Source organism: Mauremys reevesii, linkage group 7, assembly GCF_016161935.1.
Source record: "Mauremys reevesii isolate NIE-2019 linkage group 7, ASM1616193v1, whole genome shotgun sequence".
Lineage (NCBI taxonomy): Eukaryota > Metazoa > Chordata > Testudines > Geoemydidae > Mauremys > Mauremys reevesii.
Window position 1 is genome coordinate 118,908,490 of NC_052629.1, and position 25,092 is coordinate 118,933,581.

General features: G+C 42.7%; 1 protein-coding gene across 3 annotated transcripts in view; it reads right to left on the bottom strand.

Annotated features, from left to right (window-relative positions):
• The window catches only part of KBTBD8 (kelch repeat and BTB domain containing 8), a 50,888-nt gene extending 26,203 nt beyond the window's left edge, over positions 1–24,685 (bottom strand). For 2 of the 3 annotated variants that reach the window (XM_039482543.1, XM_039482541.1), the window contains exons 1-2: positions 24,623–24,685; positions 22,351–22,445 (exon numbers count right to left, since the gene is read on the bottom strand). The gene's annotated coding sequence lies outside the window, so the exon portion shown is untranslated. Of the gene's footprint in view, positions 1–954; positions 1,077–22,350; positions 22,446–24,622 lie in introns of those variants that run through there. The other variant, XM_039482542.1, reaches the window with a different exon arrangement.
• Between the last annotated feature and the right edge of the window lie 407 nt (positions 24,686–25,092).

Genomic DNA, 25,092 nt, shown 5'->3' on the forward strand with positions numbered 1-25,092 from the left:
GGTGGAAATGGCCTGGCTCTGCTGCCCTTCAGGACATGCTGCAATGCACATCTTTTCAGGCAAAGAATATTGGGGGTGATGGATGGGGAACTGAGGAATTTTGTTTATTTTTCTTTTTTTTAACTTACATTTTTAAGCAACTGTCAGAGGTCTCTAGGGAGTGTTCTAAATGGAGCCTTTCATTGTCTTACAAATCTCAGTAAAGAAAAATATAATTCCCATAGGGAAAAAAATAATGAAAATGACTATTAATGGCACTTATTTTTCTTACAAAGTATGGAATTCTGACATGAGCTGTGCACGCAAGATTTCATGTTAGTCACACTTCGTCCACTGAAACAGGGGAAAAACACAAGTCTTCATGCATTTGAGACTTCTTAAGGTTATATACCTTACTAAGCAACTACCCTACCTGACCACAAAGGTACCACTCAGAAAAATTCTGGCCCTGCTTATACATGAGCAACAAAAATCACTACGGGCAAATAATTTGCTCTCTGATGCAGAGAGGTGGTCACACATACTCAGCTCGGAAAAGAATCTGGCTCTCGAAGAATAAAGTATCAATGCCCAGGGGACTGAAAATCCAGATTCCACCTCAAATTTGCCCCTATGTTAATGGTAATGCCTTTTTTCTCACTTTGAGTGGATTTACTGCTGTCACTGTTATACATGTACTGGTGACCCCAGCTTTAGAAGTGCCCAATTGGCACCAATGTATCAATATATATTGTAAGCTATCAAAACTACATAGATCTGAAAGTTAGCTAAACAGATACAGAGACGGAAATAGACAGAGTACAGGGGCTTAAAATGGTTAGGTATCTTTGGTTTTCAAAAATCTTACCTCTTAGGGAGACCTGGCTTAGTTCTCAACCACATTGTTCTCCTCTATCTAATGCTGAACACTGGGATTAGTTCCACTCTGTGAGCTCAATTCACAACTAAGCTTACCTGATGTGACATGAGGACAGCTACTCAGCAGGAAGGTTTGAAACCTAATAGTGGAACAGGAATATAGAAACTCCCCAGCGACTACAGTGCACCAGCGTGTGAAAGCCTTAGCCGTCATTTCATCAGCGTGTTAATATGAGAACAGTGACTGCGCACAATAGAATGAGCTGCAGTTCTAGAAGATGATGCTTAAACAATACAAATAAGGGAGGCTGGATAACACTCAAGTGTAAGATACGCGGCATCTGATATGCCAATTTATTGGAAAGTTAACCATTTTAAAGTTTTGGGTTTAACACTGACATTTTAAAAAATTTGGATACATTAAAATTAACACTTGGGAAATTTGAATTGCTGACATTCTGATTTTTAAAAATTGATTGTTATCATACAAAAGAGAAAAAAGGCCTAACAATGACAATAAAAAGAGACAAATTCAAAAGCTGAGTGTAATAGGAAACCATACTCATTGCATCATAAAATGATATTTTACATTTGTTCAGAGCTCTGTTATAAGAAAATCTGGAGTAAAAAAAACAAAAGCAAGAAAAAATGAAAAATGAAGGAAAGACAACACATAACATAGCATGTCAGAAAAAGGAAATACCATCCAGAGACAGGAAATTGGCATCATACAGAAGTGACCTCACTCATAACGGTCTCTGGCTCTGTTTCCCCAAGTCTGTCAATAAAGCGGCCCCATACACATCACCATCCATAGTTAATCTGTCAACAGAAAAACTCACATGTGCTTTACTTCTGTTCTATGCACTATGTAAACAGGAGTTCACTTCTGCTATCTGCTACTGATTTTTTTCTAGTTTAAAAGCAAGGGGCCTGATCCGGATCCTTTTGAAGTCATAGGGAGTTTTATCTATGACTTTTTTATCAAGTGATCCAACTCGTCGTCCACTCCCAGCTCCTGGCAATCAGAGGCAAAGGACACCCAGAGCACGTAGTTGCACCCCTGACCATCTTGACTAATAGCGATTGATGGACCTATCCTCCATGAACTGCAGCCCAATAAAATACACGGGACTTCACAGAGCCCTGGGCAATTACTTATCCCACTGACTTCAGTGAAATTTATACTTGGATAGTCTGCAGACCCCCAGCTAGCGTAAATCTGTAGAGTTCCACCTCTGGTTTACACCACCTGAGGATCTAGCCCTGACGGCGCAGCCCATGAGAGCACAGAACACCGTGAACGCAAAGCCCATTTCTAACTAACAATACCCATTTTGAGGCTGGGATCTTTCCGATTCCCAGCGCTGCTACTTATTACCTGCCAAACTGTCCCACACTCTCAGACGCGCTGATTTGAGTTAGTCAGTAAATAACAGGTGATGAAAACAAAATTAGGTAGTAAAAGGGCCCAGGAGTAATTAGCAAATAGCTTTCCAAGCTTTCAACTTATTCACGATCTACTAGAAAGCTGTATAAGGTAGCCGGCCCCAGAACTAGCTAAAATGCTTCCAAGGGCCAGAAATCCCAGTCGGAATAGTCAACATGTACCTTGAAAGCATGGGGAATCGTTAAAAGTCAAAACCCCCACTAGCCTTTGATTAAGAAAGCAACAAAAAAATGCTAATCTTCTGTGGTTTAGCAGAAAGGCTTAAAAAGTGACTCACAAACAGCATGAATTATTCAGGCTAAGACCCATCGTTTGTCTATCATACACATTCAAGTGTCTGAGTTTAAACCCAGTGCAAGTAAACTGATTTATATTAGCAATGTAACAGTAAAATAGATAGCTACAAGGATTCACTTCCCTTGTGTTCACTACTGGTCTGTAATACATATGTTGTAGCCTCTTTCAATCTGTAAGCATTTTCATAACCATCTTTATAAACATGATGGGTATGACCCTGCCTAATTTACATGGATTTTAGCACCATGGTAATCCACTGATTTCAATGGAGCTAGTCCTAATTTATATGGGTGTGCAGCAAAATCAGAATCAAGCCTGCCATTTAATTTTTGTTGACTAAATTCGGGACGTGTGAAAAGGAAGATCCACATACAGGACAGAAGGATTCGAAGCATCCATTGGAACCAACCCAAAATCTGATAAGGTGCAATTTGACATTTATTGATGTCATGCACTTACTCTGGGGAGCTGTTCTGGGAATTGTGGGAGAGGTACAGTACTCCACTGGCCCTGCAGTGCCTCCATAGAGCGCAGGGGGTGGACACGGTGCCTGAAACAGGATGGCTAGATGTGGACTCTCATCACTAGAGCTTGCACTGGATCAAGCTGCAAATGGTACAAGTCTCCACTGTAGACAGGTCGGTCCCATCAATATTTACCATAAGCAAGGCTAGGACTTAGTCACGGGTGTTTTTAGTAAAAGTCATGAACAGGTTATGGGCAATACACAAAAATTCACAACCTGTCCGTGACTTTTACTAAAAATACCCCTGACTAAATCTTAAGGGGGCCGCTGCTGGGGGGTGCCGAGGTGCTGCTGAGTGGGCGGGGCTGGCTCCAGGCACCAGCGCAGCAAGCAGGTGCTCAGGGCGGCCAATGGGAAGGGGCTTCTTCAGCGGCAATTTGGCAGCAGGTCCCTCAGTCCCTCTCGGCGGGAAGGACTGGCTGCCAAATTGCTGCCAAAGAATGAAGCGGCGCAGTGGAGCTGCTGCCGAAGTGCCGCCGATCGTGGCTTTTTTTCCCCCCACCGCTTGGGGCGGCAGAAATGCTGGAGCCGGCCCTGTGAGTGGGGCCATTGCTGGAGAGGAAGCCAGGGAGGTTGCTGTTTGGGGGCAGGGCCAGCCCAGCACTAGCTGCTGGGGCCGCCGCCAGCATCTGCACCAGCCACCCAGGGACTGCCACTGGGGGCTGCCCGGGGAAGCAGCTACTCTGGCCACCTGGGGGCCACCAGCTGCAGCTGCACTGGCCTCCCGGGGACCACTACTCAGGTGGTCCCTGGGTTCGGCCACACCGGCCTCATTCTCAGGCAGTCCCCATGGCTAGCTGCCCGGGGCCACCCAAGCAGCAGCCAGTGCAGCTGGCCCCAGGGCCACTCCGGTAGCTGCCAGTGCAGCTGGCTGCGGGGCCGCTCTCAGAAAAGGGGAATCTAGGCTTTAACTAGCATTTCTGATGTGGCTTTAAGAAAAAATTGTGAAGTACGCCATCCTGATAGTTGGCTTCATGCAGTAATGCATTCAGGGCCCACTTCCGTGCCAAATCGCTGGCAGAGCTCTGTCAGCCAAGATTGGATGGTTGGAGACTGGAGTTGTCCTGGTCACACCACTGATGATATGAAGGGTGGAGTTGATCGTGAAGTCCAACTTGCCACAGTGATGACTGGAGCCCCATGCTGCCTCAGAGGATTTGCCAAGTGCCATGATTAGGGCACTGAGAAATATCCATATGGTTGCAAGGCTATTGCCCCATGACTTGCCACCAAGCCTGCGGAGAAGTGCAAGTCATGTGTTCTCGATGTGTTGTTGAAAGGACAGAGCGTGATCAAGCTCTATCCCCAAATAAGGAGGGTACAGTTAAAAAAAAATAAAGCTTGGCTGATTGTTCAGAAAGACCTGCAGCTGTCGATGAGCTAACCAGTGGGCAAGATGGAAACACGATGACACCATATTTAGTGCAGTTAGTTTAAGCCGTCACTATGAAAAATACTTGGCTAAGGTACCACGGTCAGATGACAGGGGAACTCCAGCTTCTCAAAGCTCCTTCTGGCTATTGCCAGCAGTTGTCATCAGCATCCATAAACTTAATTGCTGAGGTGGGTGTCAGGTCAGTTGTATATATATTCAAGAGCACCGGCGTACAGATTTCCGGGGAAGTCCATTGTTCATATGACGTGGGCATGATGGCAGGACTAGAGATCACAGTGGCTGCTAGGAAAGCATCTGATCCAATCTCATAGTGCTTCTTGATCTTTGGCAGTACAATCATGTTTTTCTCACAGCACATGTCTTTGTTTTTTGTTAAAAAGTGAGGGGGCCAGGACCCTTACTCCCCACCCCAGTTCTGGGGAATAGGAGACCCCTAACACCCTGCACATGTGTCAGCAAATGCTGTGGCAGTCCACCTTGGGCCAACAACTGACCAGTAAACCCAAATGGAGATCATGAATGGAAGGCATTGTCTGCGCTCAGGAAGATTTGGTCAACCCCCTGAGCTGACTCCAACTTATCACAGTTAGTCACTAGAGAGAAACTAGAATCAGCCATTTCTTTCTTTAAAATTTTGCAAGGCTCCTGGGCTGGACAAAATCCATAGGGGGTTCCTGCATCACATGGCATCATCCTTTTGCAACTTTCAGCTAAGACTCTACAATACTTGTCTGGAATACTGTACCGTTCCAAAGTCTGGTAAATGTCAACTTCTCAAGCCCAGACGGAAGGCAGATGTCCCGAAGAACTATCACCCAATTGTTCTGATCAACCTCACTTTTAAGCTACTTGAGAAACTTAAACATCCCCTGGCAAGGAGTTCCACAAGTTGACTGTGTGTTTTGTGAAGAAATAATTCCTTATGTTTGTTTTAAACCTGCAGCCTATAATTTCATCAGATGCCCCTAGTTCACAGTATTGAGGATATGTCCAGAAGCACCTTCTTCATATATATTTTGGAAATAAGGACCAGCGGACAGATTTACCAAGGTATTTAGGTGCCTAAAGATACAGATGGGTGCCTAGTGGGGTTTACAAAAGTGCCTGGGCAGGGTAGGGGCCTAACTCCCATTGAAAGTTAATGAGAGTCAGGTACCTAGCTGCATCTTTAGGTGTCAAAATACCCTTATAAATCTGGCCCCATATCCTCATCTAGTGTAAACTGGCATTGCTCCATTAACTTCAATGGAGCTGTGGGGATTTGCATCAGCTGACGATGTAGTCTTCTGCAATATAGCAGTGCATTTGCTGATGCACTGCTGTTGAAAGTCATCTCGCACTACAGCACATCAGGCTGGTAAAGAAGCCAATGGGGTACCAAGCAATAATGTTGTTAACTGCACATCTGTGTTTGTTGATTTGTTTTCAGCTGATGTGTTTTGCAAAAAAAAAAAAAAGGAGAGAGAGAGAGAGAAGCTCAGTGACAAAGAATCCCCTGGTAAAACTTCTGATTCAACACATAGCAGTCAAGTTAAAATTATAGGTGACAATTACTGTAACTCGATTAGGCACAATAGCAAAGTCACCTCCCTAAATCACTTTCACAACTCTCCTAGGAGGTCTGAAAGTTGTAGTATATGAGGTTCATTTAATTTCTAATGTAGTAATTATCACTACCAAATAAAAAAAAAAGAAAGGCAAAAGAAACCAAGGAAATAAATTTAGCACTTGAGGTTTTAATAAAATTTTTATGTGCAACCCAGTTGGATAAAAATTGTTTAATCAATCTCATCTGGTTTGCAGACTTTCCACTGAGATCCTGCTTCATGATATTATAAGGCAATATGCCATACCTTCCTCTGAGCATCCTGAGTTACAGGTAACATCCTGCATACCAGTATTTTTGGGAGGTTAATTTTAAATTCCCAAGTTTCAAATTTTGTTTACACTCAGTTCAGTGGTTTGGGGGTTTTCTTGACATGCTTCAGGACTAGTAGCTTGGGGTAGTGACCAGAATTTTATTTTAAAAAAAAAATTAATTTTGAATTGACATTTGATTTCAAAAATGTTTATTCAAAACAAAATGTTGAACTGTTTCATTCTGAAAGTGTCAAAACAAAACAGTTTCGACGTTTCAGAATATTTTTTCTCAAGTATTTTTTTTTCTGGCCAAAACTATTCTCCAAATACGACCCAAATTTATGAATAGTTTTGGTGCCCAGAAAAATGCACTTTTTGTGTGTGTGTGTCTGAACTGACTGTCTATCAGATTTAGGCTCTCAAGTCTCTCAAGGGAATATAGACAGACTTGAAAATTTAACCCTTAAACAATATGCAATAGGTGAACAAACAGACAAGATGGGTGTGGTCTGGAGATTTGTATAAATGAAGGGGGATGAAGGACAAATTAGTAACAGCGAAAGATTAAGCCACGCACATTAGCGGTCACACGTCTCATGGGTCACAAGGGGCACAGTGTAAAGGTTTTACTGGCATGAGTTTGGGATGATCTGCATTACTCACACAAGTGGCAAAGCCATGCATAAGGCAGGCAGCCCAAAACCATAAATGCCACCCGTCGGCATAATGTAGTCCAAGTGGGACTGTCTAATCCCATCAAACGGGGAGTGACAGAATTACTTCCCCTGAGCTCTATTGGTATTCCTTAATGATGCAAAGCTCTAGTCTCTGAGCAATAAAATAAATAATGGAATTTAAAAAAAAATTAAGGTGACTTCAAGAGCGGCTGAATTACAGAAAATACAGGTCCCAGAGGACCTGGGAGCTGCACATGTTCTACTGGCCTTTCCACAATGCATCCCAGCCTGGCCATCACTCCCTGGCTGCTCATCGTCTTTGGAGCTCCTCTGCCAGCACCTCCATCCTAGAGCCCTCTCCAGGGAGGATGGAATTGAAGTTTGCACTACAAGAAGCATCAATGGAGGAAACCTGCCAGTGATCGAAGGACAGCCTGCCATATATATCAGCTGCTCCAACCCCAAACAGCTGCAGACTCCTGACCTTGGCGACTTTGCATGGTTGGGCTTTTATGTACTGGCACCATTTCCTCGCCCTGCAATTTCGGGGGCCACTCTTCTCTCATTTTTACTCTAATTTTCTTCACTCTGAATTTGACAGCCCAGGGGGACAGCAAGCCAGAGGTGTTCACTTGGTGGGCCATGTCGAAGTACACGTTAGATTACTATTTACAGTTGCACCACCTACATCAGGGCCCAATTGATTTTGGAGGCACTGTGCAAAAAACAGTGTGAGAGAAAGACACTGCCCTGAAAACTTAAAACCCAATAGCCAAGACAAACCAAGGGTGGGGGGGGGGGGAATGACAGAAGCTCTGTTTTGCACATGAGTAGATGAAACACAGCAAGATAGGAATCTGATCCAAACCCCACTGGAGTCAACAGGAGTCATTCTACTGATTTAAGTGGACTTTGGATCAGGGCTTCAGTGACTTGCCTGTGGTCACTCTGTGGCAGAGTGAGGAACTGAACCCAGATAACCTGGCCAAAGCCTTGCCAGCAAAACCAGTCTTCCTCTATAACACTGCACGTATTTAGTCCTGCATTTTTCAATTTCTGTTTGCAAAAATTGCAACTATATTAGCAGAAAGAGTATTAGAATAAAGATATAAATACATTAGTGGGAATCCTATTTTGTTTCATTAGATTTCACCCCCTTCCACACACACACACTTAACAACAGAACATAAATACTTTCTTTGCCAACAAGTAAAAGAAGCTGCTTAAAATGCTTACTTAAAAAAAATTACTTAGTGCCAGTTTAACTGAGCACTTGTGAAACTGAAATAAACAACAATGAAAAGGTTTGCCCAACACTACATTTATTTATACTATAGAATATATTGCAACAATCACTTCCAGTCCTCCTTTTTTCAATATACAACTATAAAGGGATTTAGATTTTGGTCCGTTTTCTTTGCGGGAATGCATTGCACAAACATGCAAACCAATCAATCATTAGAGTTTTTATTGCTTTTTGTTCACAGCTCCTGTGCTAATAATTTCTGAAGTGACCCAATGCCTAACAGGTAAATTGATGGCCTCAAAATCAATATGAAACTCATAAATACTTAGACATCATCATAAACAAAACTTATTCATGAGATTAAAACACTACCAACATGGCAATTTGAAGTAACAGAATAAACTGCTGACTAGAGAATTAATGGAACTTGCTTCAATTGATTTATTTTGGATGGAAGCTGATTAAGCAATATTTCACCCCGATGCACATTAGTATGGTTTATAAGCTGTCCTGAAGTTCTTTTGAAACACAGCCAGCCAAATTAAACCATTTTTTTGTGAACTCTCAGGATTTTTCATTAACTTCCTTCCTTTAGGCCATGCCAGTTATCTTCTGTAGCTAACACACCTGGGGCCAGACTCTTCACCTGCTTAATAGTGGACTTAAACTGGCCAGTGCAGAATTTCCCCTGTTCAGGGAAACTCTCTGCTGGTGGAAGTGGTGAAGGGAATTTCTGTATCAGTTGCCCTCCTACCATGGCAGCAGAGAGAGATGGAGCAAGGCAGAGTAGAGTTACACCCAATTCTCCACGTGCTTATAGTCACTGAGGGATGTTACACCTGTGATGTACGTTAGAGATTACAGGGCCAGGCAACACGGTCTCCTTCTCTCCACTGCATCTGCATGGAAGTCAAGCAAGGGGAGAATCCAGCCAGGAGCAGCTCTGGATACATTTCCTGAAATAACTGCACTGGAAGCTTCATCAAGCAAAGTCTTTGACACACACTCGTATTCTCTATCTATGCAACTGCAATCAGATCGATGTGGGTATCACACTCATCCCACATGGGTACACACTTGCATGGATCTGATTTCAGGATTGGAGACAAAGACTGGTGCTCCACAGTAATGGTCCAAACCCCTGTACTTTCTTTATTCTAAACTATAGTGCTTTGAACCTTTCCTATGTAACACTGGTTCGGTTTCAGTAAGGGATTTCTATTTTACAGCTCCATTGTACAGAGCCGTTTCTTTAAAAGACTGACACAAATGTGAGGGGGTTTGCAATTACACGGTTTTTAAAAAGAGTTGGGATTTATATTTTGTGTTTCCTATGAAAGGAGAGAGGAATGTCCTTCCTGGAACACGGCAAGGGCCACGAGAACCTCATGTTCTGATCCCCGCGGTTCAATACCCTTGACATAGATCTTGATTCTCCTCCCATTTACACCGATATTGAGGAAGGGCAATTCCAGTGATGTATAGAGTTATACAGCTGGAAAAATGGTGTAAAAAATGGAGGAAAAACAGCCCAGAATATTTTTCTAACCTCCTTCCATTCTATTCTTCTTCTGTTTAACTTTTGATAACTTGGGATGATTTTAATATTCGTGGTTTATGCTGGGTATCAACATGTTATTTTGTCTGATTTTGAATGGAACTGTCAGAACCTTTGGGTTTTATTGACTGTGGGTCTGATTCTGGCTCTGAACAGTGATTCTCCTCCAAGCCTTAAGGCCCCCCATCCTCCAAGAAGGTTTTCCCAGGACAGAAGGATCGGCAGAAAAATTAATGCAGCCTCTGGCCTCCCTAGCCCAGCCCTTGTTCCTTCTGCACCTGCCAAGCTTTGGAACCTTAGCCTCAAGAAGGGCTTCCCATGGAGTCCAGTGTAGATAAGACAGTGCCATGGTGGCGGCTAACTCACCCCCCATGGGGCTGGGAAGAGTCACATGGCGGGTTCCCTCTGCCTTGTTAATATTAGGGAAATTATTGGGCTCAATCTGTAGTACAATCAGCTTCTGAGGGCAAGGATAACAGCTGAGATTTCTTCAAATGACTAGTGATTTGGGGTCCCAACTTGAGACACCATACAGGGCCTGATGTTCAGAGGGCGGGTGCTCAGCACTTTATGGAAATCAGGCCCCTTTAAGGTGTCTCAAATTGCAGGCAGCTCATATCAATAGTCTCTTTGGAAGACCTTAGCCTTTGGCTTTAACCTGCAGGTACAGCACCTGTGGCACTTCATACAAAGTGTACTACTAACAGCAGCAGGCGCAACACAAAAATGAATTAAGCACAGCCAGAACTATGAATTCTCTGGCTCGTCTCTGCAAGTTAGATTCTGCGTGTTGTTTCTGACATTTTTAGGCAACTATTTAGTGCAATTATGTTTAGAACCGACCACGGGAACATCATACTAAGATGTGTTCCAAAAATGAAAGCAGGGATGGATACTGCCCCGAAAAACATCTAGGGCATGAAAAGGAAACTTTGCTCTACATCTTACTTTTCTATGTCGATCTGTAACAGCTGTTTTAACTCACAGTGCACTGCTGCCATCTGCTGTCCTTGAAGCTTGCTCAAGGAGGAAAAAAGTTCACAGAAACCTTTGAGAGAGAAGCAGCTGAGACTGTTTGATCAGCCTAAACAAATGAGAGGAGACTTGGTCCTAGACAGTGAAAGGACAAAGTGGTTTAAGCAAATCTTCCTCAATAAAAGACAAGCGTGTGTGGACACTTGAGAAGCATTACATCTTGCACAGTTGGAGGTAACATGGGGAGACAAGAGAAAAGAGGAGATGCATTACTTTAAGGACTTTGCCCAGAAGGAACAGGAATCTAGCTGATGTGAATTACGGGATCACAGAATTACTTCTGATCATTCTGCTATGAGAGAGCCAAGTGCAAACACTTATGTAAGGAGGAGATTTGCAAGGGCTCAAAAGGTAGGCACTCAGTTCCCTTGGATTCCCAATTGAAGCTGATGGTCCAGCAATTTGTGCCCTTGAAAACCTTCTCCTAAGTATATTTTAATGTAAAAGTAGCATTCATTAACTGCTGGAATGTGTGTTTCTTTCCCTGGTATCTTCTCTGTAAACTATTGAGCAGGATGGCCCCAATTCAAAGGAAACACACAGTAGTTGCATTGACTTCCAGATAAAAAGGGAGATATGACAGCTCAGATAGCTCTTCAGCAGCATTGATCTTCATTCTTACCAGGTTCTACACATGATTTTACTGATTCACTTGTTTATTATTACATAAGACCTCTTACCAAGGCAAGCCTGCATCACACCATGGGTAACGGTGCATACACTGGCTCTGAGACATGTTGCTTTTCCTTCAATAATACAATGCATCCACCTGATGCAAATGTGGCTCTGCAGGTAATTCGGATACCTGTGGTTTTCATGCTTTTATAAAACAAACAAGGTCAAGTTCTGCCCCTGTTGATGTTAATGGTGAAATACCCATTGACTAATGAGCTCAGAATTTGGTGGCCTCTGGCTATTTCACAGATATTTGCAGGTTTCAAACACAACCCTCCCCACCTTTTTTAAAAACTTTTTAAAAAAGAAGTGAGGTTTTTTTACCCACGAAAGCTTATGCCCAAATAAATCTGTTAGTCTTTAAGGTGCCACCGGACTCCTTGTTGTTTTTGTACAGAAAATTAAAAACCTCAGCTATAGTTTTTAAAACAATATTGATTAAAAGGCTTATACATTTGGTTTCTTTTGCTATTTATAAGTTCAAACACAGGCAAGAAGTCTCACTTCACTACATAGCAATAAAAATAGTCTAAGTCATCAGTTAACCAGCAATTATATATATGGCATTATCTTTTCACCTATACAGATGTTTCAAGGCCTGCCTTCTGAAAGAGTCAATACTTGCTCACGATTAATTTCTGTATAAATGTTAGGGAAATGGTTTAAAAGCGTATGGTTACTTTCCCACACAAAACATACACGTGTGACCAATATTACTCAGAAATGAATTAAAACTAGAGTAGGTTCATTTTGTTGCCTGAATAGTTCTGAGTTTTGTTTAGTGGAAACATTGAGAAGAAAAACGTCTGGAAAAAAGCCCACCATCCTTGGTTCTCATTTCTATTTCTCTCTCATTGTTATTGGCATTTATTTGTATTGTGGTAGCACATTGGGGTCCTTATCAGAGCTCGGGGCCCCATTGTGCTAGGCGTTGTACACACAGAACAAAAACTCATTTCCACCTCCAACGAGTTTATAATCTAAGTATAAATGAGAAATGGGTGGGAGCACCAGGAAACAACGAGATGGATCTGATTGGCATAGTCAACCGTAGGCACAGCAAACTCATTGACTAGCCATTGTGAAGCCATGTTATCTTCCTGTTATCAGGCATCACCACCCCTTGCTTCCAACACTTGTCGCTGTCCCTGACCTTTTATGCTGCTTCCAAGAAGTCCCTGAAAGGACTGAGGGACTGACAGCGATGTCTGGGTTATGCACACTCCCCACAATCTCTGGAGAGAGCATCAGGAATACTGCCAACATGGCATCATGAATATGGATTCAGCCTTTGCCTAGTCATATTTCATGTCAACATTTTTCAATTGTTTATTTATTTATTTGGATGTAAAATGTTAAACAGACGCCTTTCCAACACCTTTGGCACCCTGACTTCACTGCTAACACACTAAAAATTCCCAGCAATCATTTCAAACAGGAACTCAGCCAGCCACCTACATAAATTCCTTTCTGCCCCTTCATAATCAAGGCAGCATGCCCTCAGCCCTTTCCAAAAAATCCTGCCAGGATTACAAGGGGGGATCCAGCTTGGGCAGCCCTGTTGACCACAGCTGTGGCAGTGTGGCCTGGGGAGAGAAGTGGGCCCGCAGATAAGCCAGCACCAGGCTATGTTAGGGCTTACAGGTCAGAACCATTTGTCTAAAAACATTTTCTTCTGGTGTAGTGATACAGAAAGACTCTGGGTTACTCAAAGTAACATACTGGACAGGCTCTCTATGTCTTCGTATTACTTTTTAGCCATGCTTTGGAAGCAATAAGCCACTCCAAGGTGTGCATTAGGAAAGCTGCTGGCATGCTTCTCTAGGAGCAGAATTTTATAATTGTACTGTCAGAATTAATGTATGATTTGATTTCATCCTGCCAGCCACCCTTTTTGAATAGCAGAAAGGAATGACCCTCTGGGACTCTGGGATTCTGTTTCCCGTACGCATTACAAATTGGGTCCTTTTAGTTCTTTGTTTTAAGGTTTAGTTAGTAAGCGACAGGATCCTGTATTGTGTCTTTGTTAAGTAAATTAGAGGAAGGTTGAAGGCCTGGGCCTCAATGTGAATTGTTTTGGTTATAAAACTTAGCAAGGTTTAATTTACAATGTCTTTTTGCTTGATATAAAATACAGCTGTTTGTATTCTCAAAGGTCTCTGTACAAGACTGTTTGTGTGAATGAGGAATGCATGCATCAGGAAAAGATAAGGTGTGAAGGCCATTGTTAACCAGATGGTCAAGAAAGGAGGAGCGAAGACACTTATCAAGACTTATTGATGCCAGAGAACCATCAACACGCATCCATGATTGAGGAAGGGCAGATTGAGGACCCTGAGGTGGAGGCTGGCACCCCTAAAGACAATTGATTAAATCAAATCCGGGGCAGAATGACCCTCTCAGAGGTGGAATGTTAACATCAAAAAATAACACCAATTAAGGAGTAACCGGATAGCATATGCTAACTGCTGTATTCTCAATAAATGCAGCGTGTTGCCTTCTCCCCTATAAAAGATCTCGGGTGTGCTTTGTTTAAGCATAACATTTCCTAGATGGGACCAACCACTGATCTCAGTTAGACCCAGGTAAATGTGGCATGGCGCCAGATTTAGATAGGGGGATGGTGACCGAGCTCAGAATGTGCCTTTTGGTCTTCAACCACAGCACCTCAGACAAGTCCCCGTAGCCAAGTAATGCACCGCTGTGGCTTACTGCCTCCACCCCAGCCAGAGCCCTCACCCCCTCCCACACCTCAACCCCCTGTGAGTGAGGGTGGGCAAAGTGAGCGACAGAGGGGGGGGGGAGATAGAGTGAGGGGGCAGGGCCACAGAAGAGGGACGGGGCCTCAGAGGAGGGGGTAGAGCAGGGAGTGGGGCAGGGGTGTTCAGTTTTGTGTGGGTAGAAAGTTGGCAACCCTAGTTTCTACTGGGGATGGACACTTAAGAGAATTCTGTGATAACTGGCTTTCTTCTCCCCTCTAAAACTGTATTTGTCATGTTCTCTCACCAGTGCAGTGCCATCGATGTATCATTTTGGATGCCCAGGATTGTATGTAATGCCATAGGGGACAGGAACCACAGCCCTCCTAGGAAGTAAGAGCAATGGGGGGTGTGGGGGGTGATTAGGAAAATTCACTCAGGTTCTAACACCTCCAGCGAGGCATCACCTCCTGGGGAGACTCACTCATTCTGGTTCAGACTGTATTCTTCGGAGGCCACAGACAAAGAGAGGACTTTGGGAGAAATGGCCCTGAGTCAATTTAAACACAGGGTTTCTTCCTGATCCAACAGACAGACAGGACCTGGGGCACTGGAACAGGGGGGAGTCAGGGGCTATAGCCTCATCACATCTAAAAGGGTGAATGACAGAGGGGAGGGGGTTGGAGAGGAGTGAGTGGGGGGCAGGCTCTTGAGGTGAAGAGGCAGCACAGGAGTGGGGTGGGGCCTTGAGGAAAGAGGCAGTGCAGGGGTGAGGGCTCTGGGAGGAGGGGCAGTGTGAGGACAGGAGCTTGGGGAAAAAGGGGCTACATGGGAGCCGGGCCTCAGGGGAAAGGGGTGGCGTGGGGGTGGGGCAGGGCCATGGTTCAGGCGCTGGTATCCCCCCTACTTTAGGGTGCTTCTGTCGTCCCTGGACAGGACATTCTGTTCAAGGGGGGGCCCCAAACCTAAGTAAGGGGTTGGCAAGATGGACGCCGAGCAGAGCGCCTGTGGAGATTGAGGTGGGGGGAGGTGATTTCTGGTAAGCTTATGAGGTGTGTGTAGGTGCCTTTATTGTATTGTTTTTAGTATGTTTTCCCTTTAATGCTTTTACCTGAAGAATAAGTGTGCTTGTTTCCCCCACTCAATATATTTATCATCGTGTCCCCTAGACCTGCTCAGGGGGCAAGAGGGATAGCTCAGTGGTTTGAGCATTGGCCTGCTAAACCCAGGGTTGTGAGTTCAATCCTTGAGGGGGCAGTTTAGGGAACTGCAGTAAAAATCTGTCTGGGGATTGGTCCTGCTTTGAGCAGGGGGTTGGACTAGATGACCTCTTCAAATCCCTGATATTCTAATACTGACTCCTGGGCCTAGAGCTGCAAACCACAGCATGATTTTGCAAACACTGTTTTGCAGCCTTTACCTAACCCTACAGATGTAATCAATTCACTTCTTTGAAACTACTAAACTAGCTCACTTCTGAGTGCTCCCAAGCTTTGGCCATATGTTTATTTAGGCCTCAGTTCATCAAAGTAGATGCTTTATTTTAAGCACATGTTTAAATCCCATGAGACTTAAAGGTAATTAAGCATGTACTTAAGTGTTTTTCTGAACTGAGGCCATAATGGACAATGGTAGTGAACTGGCAAAATATAAGTGTCATTTTGACTTAGGCATTCTATATTTTATTGTCTCACTAATGTTCTATATTTCAACCGTGAAACAGAAACAAGAGGTTATAAAAAGACAAGTCTCCAAACCCAAGATTTCAACTGGATTCAAAATAGTATTTAAATTTTCTGCTTAGATAGATAAACAGATACACACAAATGGCTTGATTCTGCAAAGACTTAAACCTATGCTTAACTTTATGCACTGTGAGTAGTTCTAGAACACAGAAGAGGAAGGGAGGCTGGTCCAATGGTTTGGGTGCTAGCCTCCAACTTGGAAACTCTGAGATCAACTCCCTGGTTTGCTAAATAAATAAATAAAATAATAAATAATAATACGGGCCTCCCGTGTTACCTTGGGCAAGTCATGGGATCTCTCTGTGCCTCAATTCTCCCCATTCATAAAATGGTGACAATAGCTCTTCACAGGGATGTTGTGAGGCCAAATACATTAAAGGGGTGCAGATACTATAGTAATGGGGACCCTATACGTGAAGAGAGAGATGTATAGAAGTCTTCGTGGGATCAGGGCTTCACTACTGAACTTAGGGTCTGATCCGGCAGTCACCGCTGCAGGAGTGGGCTGTTAGTACATCAATGCAGGGGCAAGTCTGATGTAAGATTTTCCATTAGAATCTGTTCTTATGTATCACTAGTCAAGCTGTGTTTAAAAATAAATAAGCCACCCCCCAAAACATTTATTTACTGCCATTTCCACGCTTTAGATACTGCCACATAAAACAAGCTGCACGAATTAAGCATGAAGTAAAGCCACCGCTAAAAGAATGATAATTATTTTATCAGCTCCCAGGGTATCATCTCCAGTAAACTGAGCTTGAGTTAATAAGCAGACAATGTTCAGTATCACACTGCTGCACTTTGAAAGCTAATTTAACTATTCCATTAAAAATGAAAACATATTCAAATTAAAACACCCATAAGATATGAAGGGGGTGGGGGGGACTTCCAAGAGAGGACATGAAATGCATGAGTAATTTCCCATCAGGTTGCAGTTCCCTTAACTGACCATGACAGGCAGAGATGAAATAGAAATTTCTATATCAAATAGGAACACAAAGGAGAGATGACCTTTGATCAAATATCTGTTTGTAGTTTTGACATGGAAATTTGCATTAAAAGAATTTATGCTGGACACTTACATGAAAAGCTAAGTCAAAGCATGTAAAGGAAGCGAGAGGTCAAACCATCTTACACAGCCTGTCAGATGAAAGCTGCATTCTCTTTGCAGTGCTGTTTTCAAGCAATTTAGACTCCTTAGCACAGTGCAAAGGTTTTTGTTGTGCACTTTTTCAAAGCAGTGTTATTCATAGCCTGGGAAGTTTGTTTTCAAATCCAGCACCAAGCAAATAATTATTCACAGAATGGAGCTTTTAGGGTGATGACCACACCACACTTAAAACAACAACAAACAACAACAAAACATTGTTCAAACACTATATTTTTAGTGCTCTGAACTGTTTTCCAGGATAGAAAAATTATGCTAAGAACAAAGGGCCAGATTGTTAGCTGGTGTAAATCATCAGCTGACTGTCCAGCTCCATATCTGCAGTCCTATGACTATGGCCTTGTTCCAATTCTGCAAATTTAATGTGACAACACTTGTGCATAAAGTTAAAGCAGGTGTCAAAGTTTATCAGATTGGGACCTATATGACATATTTTCTAATTCCAGTGCTTTAATGTGTTCTTCCATTCAGGTGACAAGTGTTAGTGTTCAAAATCAGTTGATTAAGGTATTTGCAAATGATTATATTAATATTTGGATATACAAAGAGATATTCTGTTATGAACTCACACAATTCCATAAGAGCAAGGAGATTTACCTCCCGCCTCCTTATCTGTAACACTCACTGTTTTCTTCCAGTTGCAGGCTGAATATAATGATTTTGCTGGTGCAAGATTTTGCAAATGATCCCAGATTTCATGACTATGAGACTCACCTGATTTATGAGGTGAAAGTATCCCTCAGTTCTTTTAGATCTTTTCTTTACTCCCCCTCTTTCTTACCTCTGTGTTTCCAGATTTTTCACTATCTGAAGCCTCTCTATGGGTCTGACTATGAAGTACACACAGCCCTCCATTTCTCTGAGTAAGGACTGCAGGATCAGGACCAATGTTCCAATTCTACCACTTCTCTTCCTCCATCAATCACCCCATTGTGGCCTATTGTTGCAAATGACTTTTCTCCACCATTAAATAGCATGCTGGGTTCTAGCCACACACCTAGCTGTAATTGGGGACAGCTGTGGTTTAGTTTGTTAATTAAATGACAATACCAGTGAATAGCTTTTGAGTTTTCCAAAGTGCTGTCACTATGTCCTGTAGTCGCCTACCTTCTTTCTCTCTCAAAGTAACTCTTTCAACACTTAATACTGTGTGCCAACTGGAAAAAATTGGGCAACAGTAAGTGTTTCAAAACCATTTCCCCATATTTTTTAAATTTCTTACAGGAAAACTGGAAAAATCCCAATTTGAAAATATATTAAAAAAAAAAAAAAGGATTTTCCCCATGAAACTTTTCATGGGGAAAATCCCAGTTTTCTGGCAAGCTTTAATTATGTCCTATGAAACATGGCTCAGCAGTTCTGAGTCTAACCAGTAGAGGTCATTGTGCATACACATATACCCCACATATACTCTAACTACTGTATATGTGGAGGCATGCAATTTTGTCAATATTTTAAGTGTTCAGCCTTCTGAGTCTCAGAATTGGCAGCCTTTGCATTCTTGAAATATAAGCCTTGAGAAAGTTACATTGAAGAATTATATCCCAACAGCATCGAACACTGAATAGACAATAACACAGCTTCATTCTTGCAAGTACTCTCTTTTAGAGGCGTGTTCCAATTTCCACAGTACCCATAATCAAGGAAGATGTCTTGGAGTACCAACCCATAGCTAGGATAGTGTTGGGACTACACAAACTTTCAGCTCACATCTATTGCTAGTGCTGACAACACTGATCATTGAGCTAGGAGGGCGAATTCTCCTTCAAATTATCTAGCTGCCAGTGACCCAAAGAGAAAAGCACTAAATGAATTTGAAAATGTTTTGGCTTGACCTGAAACTTTTCAAACTCACAAAACTTGAAATTTTTCACCGTGCATTCTTTCATCTTCTACCTCTGCCTAGTGGATAATTCTGACTCACAGGAGACCTAATGCTTGACACAGTACTAAATCTACATCACAACCATGAACTGGGCAATAAATCATCAAGAAATCTGCCCAGTTATAGGGGTGAATTTATGTGACAGTGGAGAAAGTTGTCTGGAATTCTATAGAAAGGCTAAATGGCCAAGATTGTCTTGTTTCCTCTGCTCCTTGGAGGAATCTGCGATACACTTACTGAAGTTCATCCAAATTTTATGAAATTTGAGGATTGGCTTTGGCACTGAAATATTGAGTTTCCTGAATCTATTACCCTGTTCTCTGTTTATTTCAGATACCTACCATATTGTTAATTCATCTTAACACTGTTTAAGCTGTGGAAATGGATTTCTTCTATGGGTCAGTACTGAGCTGATCTAAAGCCAATTGAAATAAGTGGGAGTCTTATTTCAGTGGAGTACAATCAGGCATTTTATTGTTTAGTGCAATGACAGTTAATAAGAGCAAAATCACCAGTGTGTTGCTTCTTTCTCCTGTCTCTGCCCCTTTGCAGTCCAGGGTCATAAATATCAGTCTGACTTCTACAACATATTTGGAAACTGGATAAACTCTAACTATCTCCTGATAACTGGAAGACATGCACATTTAGTTTCTGTACAGGTTGGACTAAAATGCTGCTGAACTTTTATAAAAGCTGGTCTATAAATTCTTGCTTGAAAAATCTTATGCTGGGGACAGGTGTATATTACAAATTCTTATAACTGGTCTGCAATCAGACAAGAAAAATCTTTCCAAAGAGATCATGCAAGGGGACAATTTATAGCACATAGCAGAGTGGGGTTCTTTTGATATCAGTTGTATTATGTCACAGTGGGACAGTTTCTTGGCTGGGCCTCCAAAAAGCAGAAGAAAACAGAGTAAATATTTCTCTTTCTCCTCTCCCTCCTTCGCGACAGTGGTCAAAAGAACGGCTTCCAATGATTACCACGATGGGCTTTTACTTCTTGGAATTTATTTCTTGGAAATAAAGAAGAACATTTCAAGCAGAGGCAGCCATTTTCCATTCCCAGTTGTGAGAGACATTTTTGTTCGTGTTCCCCTAACAAAATGGGATCCAGGTCTACGACCAGGGCTCCTATGTGCTACAATAATGGAAATAATAAATAATTATAATTATTTTTCTCCAAAGCCCACTGATTTCCCATTGACTTCAATGAGCTTTCCACCACGCCCTTTATGAATAGTCTTTCAGAGGCAATAGTTTTAAAATCATCATGCCAGAGAATTTAAATTGACACAAGTGCAAACAATGTAACTTTGTTTTCTCTCACTCCCAGATGCAGAATCTATTCAACAGTAGACAGGTAGGCTCCAGTCCTCCATTCCTTACTCGCACCCCGAGATGCTATTGATAGAGTTGTATTAACAGTAGGAAGTTCAAATGAACTCAGCCACCTCAGGAAAAGCACAAAACTAGCTAACTTGAGGATCTGTCTCTCTGTATAGGAAGACGACGACTCAGAAAAAGAAGCAGCAAAGAGTCCTGTGGCACCTTATAGACTAACAGACATATTGGAGCATGAGCTTTCGTGGGTGAATACCCACTTCGTCGGATGCTTGCACCAATACGTCTGTTCATCTATAAGGTGCCACAGGACTCTTTGCTGCTTTTACAGATCCAGACTAACACGGCTACCCCTCTGATACTCAGAAAAAGAAATTGGTTTTAAAGTTGCTAACCTTGTGTGGTGCAGTCCTGGCAGTTCTGCACAATACAATGTAGTTTTAAAAAAAAATAACACCCATCCTGAGCCCTAAGAAGCAATTCTAGGTTTTATTAGATTAGGAAACTGATCATCTTTTGAAGATATAATTTTAATATTCTCTTTGTAAATGCGACTGATTCCAGTATGGTACTAACCACAATCTCCTTTCAAAGTACAGTGATAACAATCAACCATATCTATGCATAACAAACTATCAGACTTCCATAAACCATGCAATCAAACCAACCTGTGATGATTTACCAGCTCTCTGAAATTGGTAAGTCATTGGAAGATGTTATTGTTACCTGCCCTAGTACGTGTAACTGCAAAAATCATTAAGTCTCTTAAAAAAGTGATCAAGGGTATGCCTTGATGTGAAGCCAAGATCTTCAATGGAGAGACAATCTATCGGACAAGAAGATAAAGCAGAAATGAATGAATTTGAGTTATTCTTACTAGCACTGAACGTTCTTAATGTAGGAAAAGTGTAAAGGTGGGGGAGGAAAGTAATGAAAAAATGACTAGAAAGGAAGTGATCCTGAATTTCCATTGAAAATGTGACAAATCTGGGGTGACTGAACCGATAACATCTTGAGAAGCTTCTTAACAGTGAAATTCTGTAAGAAAAAAGTGTTAATTTCAAAGGAGACTGAACATAATTTGAACGGTTAAAGTCTTGGGGCCAGATTCTCGGCAGGTGTAAATCAACATCACTCCATTGACTTCCTTTGAACGATACCTGTTTATGCCAGCTCAAAATCTGGCTACTGGACTCCAGTTATCAAAGCTGTTAAGAAAGGCTAGAGCACGTTTTGCATTCTGCCTGCCTCCTTTTCACCAGGGTGCTCATCACCACTGTATCCAGGAGCCGATGAATAAACGAAATAAAGAATATTGGAGCAATAAGGAACAAAGCAAGAATATTTGGAGTAAGCAAAGGTGGTCGAGGGCACCTGGGACTGGATCTGGTACAGAACGTCATTACTGATCTGTGTGTTGCGCCCATTGAGGGCCTTGATTCCTCCTCACATCTACATGCTGGCCAGGCACCGGGGTGGAGAGGCAAGCAGCACTTTTTCAAAGACTGGTCTTGCTGACTTCCTACCAAGAGCAAGAGGGGAGGTACTGGGACACATTCTTACCGGGGGCAGAAGTTACCACAGCCGTTGAGAGGTACAAGACTGTCTAAAGGCTCAGTCTCGCCCTTAATCAATGTGTTCCCCCATCCAAGAGCAGCCAAAATGGCTTATAACTCATTGCTTGCTAGCCACTATGACCAAAGAGTTCAGCCAGTTGCAGAAAGACAAAACCATCTGGGGCAGAAGGCTGGACGGAGTAAAGTGACACATGCTTATGCCAGGTTTCTGAAAGGAACAATAACTGCACCCATGGGAAGTAACAAAATTGGTCTACTTAAAAAAATAATAAACAAAAGCATTAAGCAGTAAACGAGCAATGTAACAAGTGCTTCATCGTACTAAATAAACAGAATCTAGTAGGTAGGTTTTACCTGATGTGCTTTAGGACGCCATCTGCAATGAGTAATGTCATGAGCATTAGGGGATGGTGACTCTTGTGGCCAGCAGTTAAACTTCACCAAGGTTCCTGCACAGAATGTATTACATTGCTGATTAGAGAGCAGAATGCCAATATCATAAAAAAGTGTTCACGTAATTCTGCATATAGGGTAGTTTAAGCCACCAATATTTTAAACAGAGTGTGGTACATGTGTCAAGAGCAGTTGATTTAAAATCCTAATGCAAATCACTCAGACAATACACTGGAGTCAAAAATCTAAGTCGACTCGATCACATTTTAGATTACAGCACTAGAAGAATGGCCTTTGTCACTCCAGATATGATGGAAGGAGCTGATTGAGAAGAAAAATGCTTGGGCATATGTCGCAGAATGAGAAAGAGGGGAGGAAGGAGATTTCTTCATAATATAAAAAAAAGTCTCTTAGAAAAACCTGCTCTATTCTGGGGAGCTGGACGACACTGAAGTTGTATCATTTACCTGCTGCCTGAGAAGGGAACAATGGATTTTAGATTAAATTCAGATCAGTATCCCACTCCAAGAGTAGATATGAAAAGGGACGAGGAAGGAACCTTTAGAGCTGAGAGGTCAACAGGCTGAATTCAAACCCACCCACCGTGGGTGATCACAGCTCATGTAGACACACCCAAACTAGCTTTAATCTACTGGAGCAATGAAGCCACTGCAGCATGGCACACAGCATGGAACCCGGGGTTGCAGGGATAGTCCACGCTGAAGTTGGTGCTGCTTCAGTGCCCAAGCCAGCTAGATGTCCACACTCACTGCCTGCTTCCTGGGCTCTGGCCTTAGCTGTAATTCAAAAGCAATAACACAACAGAAGCCTCTGTCCATGCTTCCACTTCCACTTAGCTGTTGGAAGTTTTATAGTTCAGGAATTATTGCATGCTCACATCTTTCATAGTTCCCGCTCCCTGAGAGAGCTACTCCTACCTCCCTTGCATCCAGGGGGGATTTATCATGCTACACTTGGAAACAATGAGCCAGTGGGAACTAATCAGCTTCTCCCTGCAGGATTCTAATACATGTTGGCTAAACAGCAGTCCTACCACCCTACATGAGTTAAAATGAGCGAGTCCATCTATGCAGGAGACGGAGGGTCAGTCTGAGACTATGGAACAAGCTCCCACAAAAACTAAGACCCATTGCAAACCTCACCACCTTCCGCTCAATGTGCAAGGAGCATTTCTTCAGCTTAACAAACACAGAGCAGCCTGTACTGTTCCCCCCGCCTTTCCTTGCACGTCTTCAATGGGAGGACTTAATTCTCTCAAACTTGGGTTTCAATCATATTCAAATTGCAATTTTATTTTTCAGTGGCATGCTAAATCACGGGCTGTGAAGCAGGCAGGCATAACTCAGCTAATATACTGGCTCCTTAGAGCTTCCATCTAAGTTCCAGGACAAGTGGGAGTTTTAATCCCTTTCAGGGCTTGGGCTGGCATCTACACAGACAGTGTAAACACTACTGCAAAGTGGGGGGGAGTAAAAACGATTTGACACCGTTCAAGATCTTTTCCTCATTTCTCCGTAATGAAACCTGAACAGAGAAACTAAATTATTTTGCCGGTGTTTAAAATGGTCAGAAATCAACTGTCCTGCTCAAGAAAGGAAAGAATGGAGTTCCTATGGGCAAGAACCCACCCTCTCTATTAAAGTTAACTGGGATAAACTACACAAACATGTTTCATTGCTTTCGGCTATGGTGTATCCTGCCCACCCATTTCACTAACCTTCCCTAACAGCCTTCCCTAGTCAATAGGTGGGTAGGGTCATTCATTGAAGTGATTACTCCATGCCTCAAACACAGCATCTGGAAGGATTTTTTGCAGAGAATGGTCATTACAAATGATACATTATTATGGGGATGCAAAGTCTGATTATCTGGAGCTCCTTAATTTCCTCTGGCATCCTATCCCACAGCCAGCTTTGGGTGAAAAACTGAAATCTGCCACAACAGCTGCCAGCGCTGCTGTATGGTGCTACGGTCTCAACACCTGGCATTGTGGAGTCATGTTCTCCAAACAAAGAATTATTGCTTTGATAAAAAGAATTAAGCATGTCAAGAGCAAGCACATCTGATGTCTATTGCCAATTGGCTCGTGACAAATTCCTGGGAGAAACTAAATGTACAGTTCTCATGTATGGATCATACTAATGCTGTTGGATTATTCAACTCTGGCTGTTACTCTGCAACAAGGAGAAAAGTGTCCTGATCTAGAACATACGGTATTGTTTCCATGCTCCGCCTTCATCACATCACAGGGTGACTGGCCCTTTAAAAGGCAACAAGTCCAACCACACCTGTGATCCACTTAGCTCGCTTCCCCAGGCGGACAAAATGAACAATGTCACATGACAGGGAGGGCATGTGACTAAATCAGCCTTTCTGGGGTGTAGATAAAGCAGGAGCCTGTGGAGAATCAAAGGGAGAGCGAAGGTAGGTAGGAGGCTGTGGGAATGGCTGCTGGATAGCAAGCAGGGAGACACTGAAAGGAGCAGCGGGGCTGCATTAGCTACTCTAAACAGCAAACCATTTACTTTCTCTCTATCTCTCTCGCTCTAGCCATAACAGTTTATTTATAATCCATGAAACAATTGTGACTATTGTCAAAAACAACTCTTTAAAAGACAACACCTTCACGGGGCGTTCTCCCAGTTTTAGTGCTTGCTGCTACCACAAGTTCAATGCAAAATA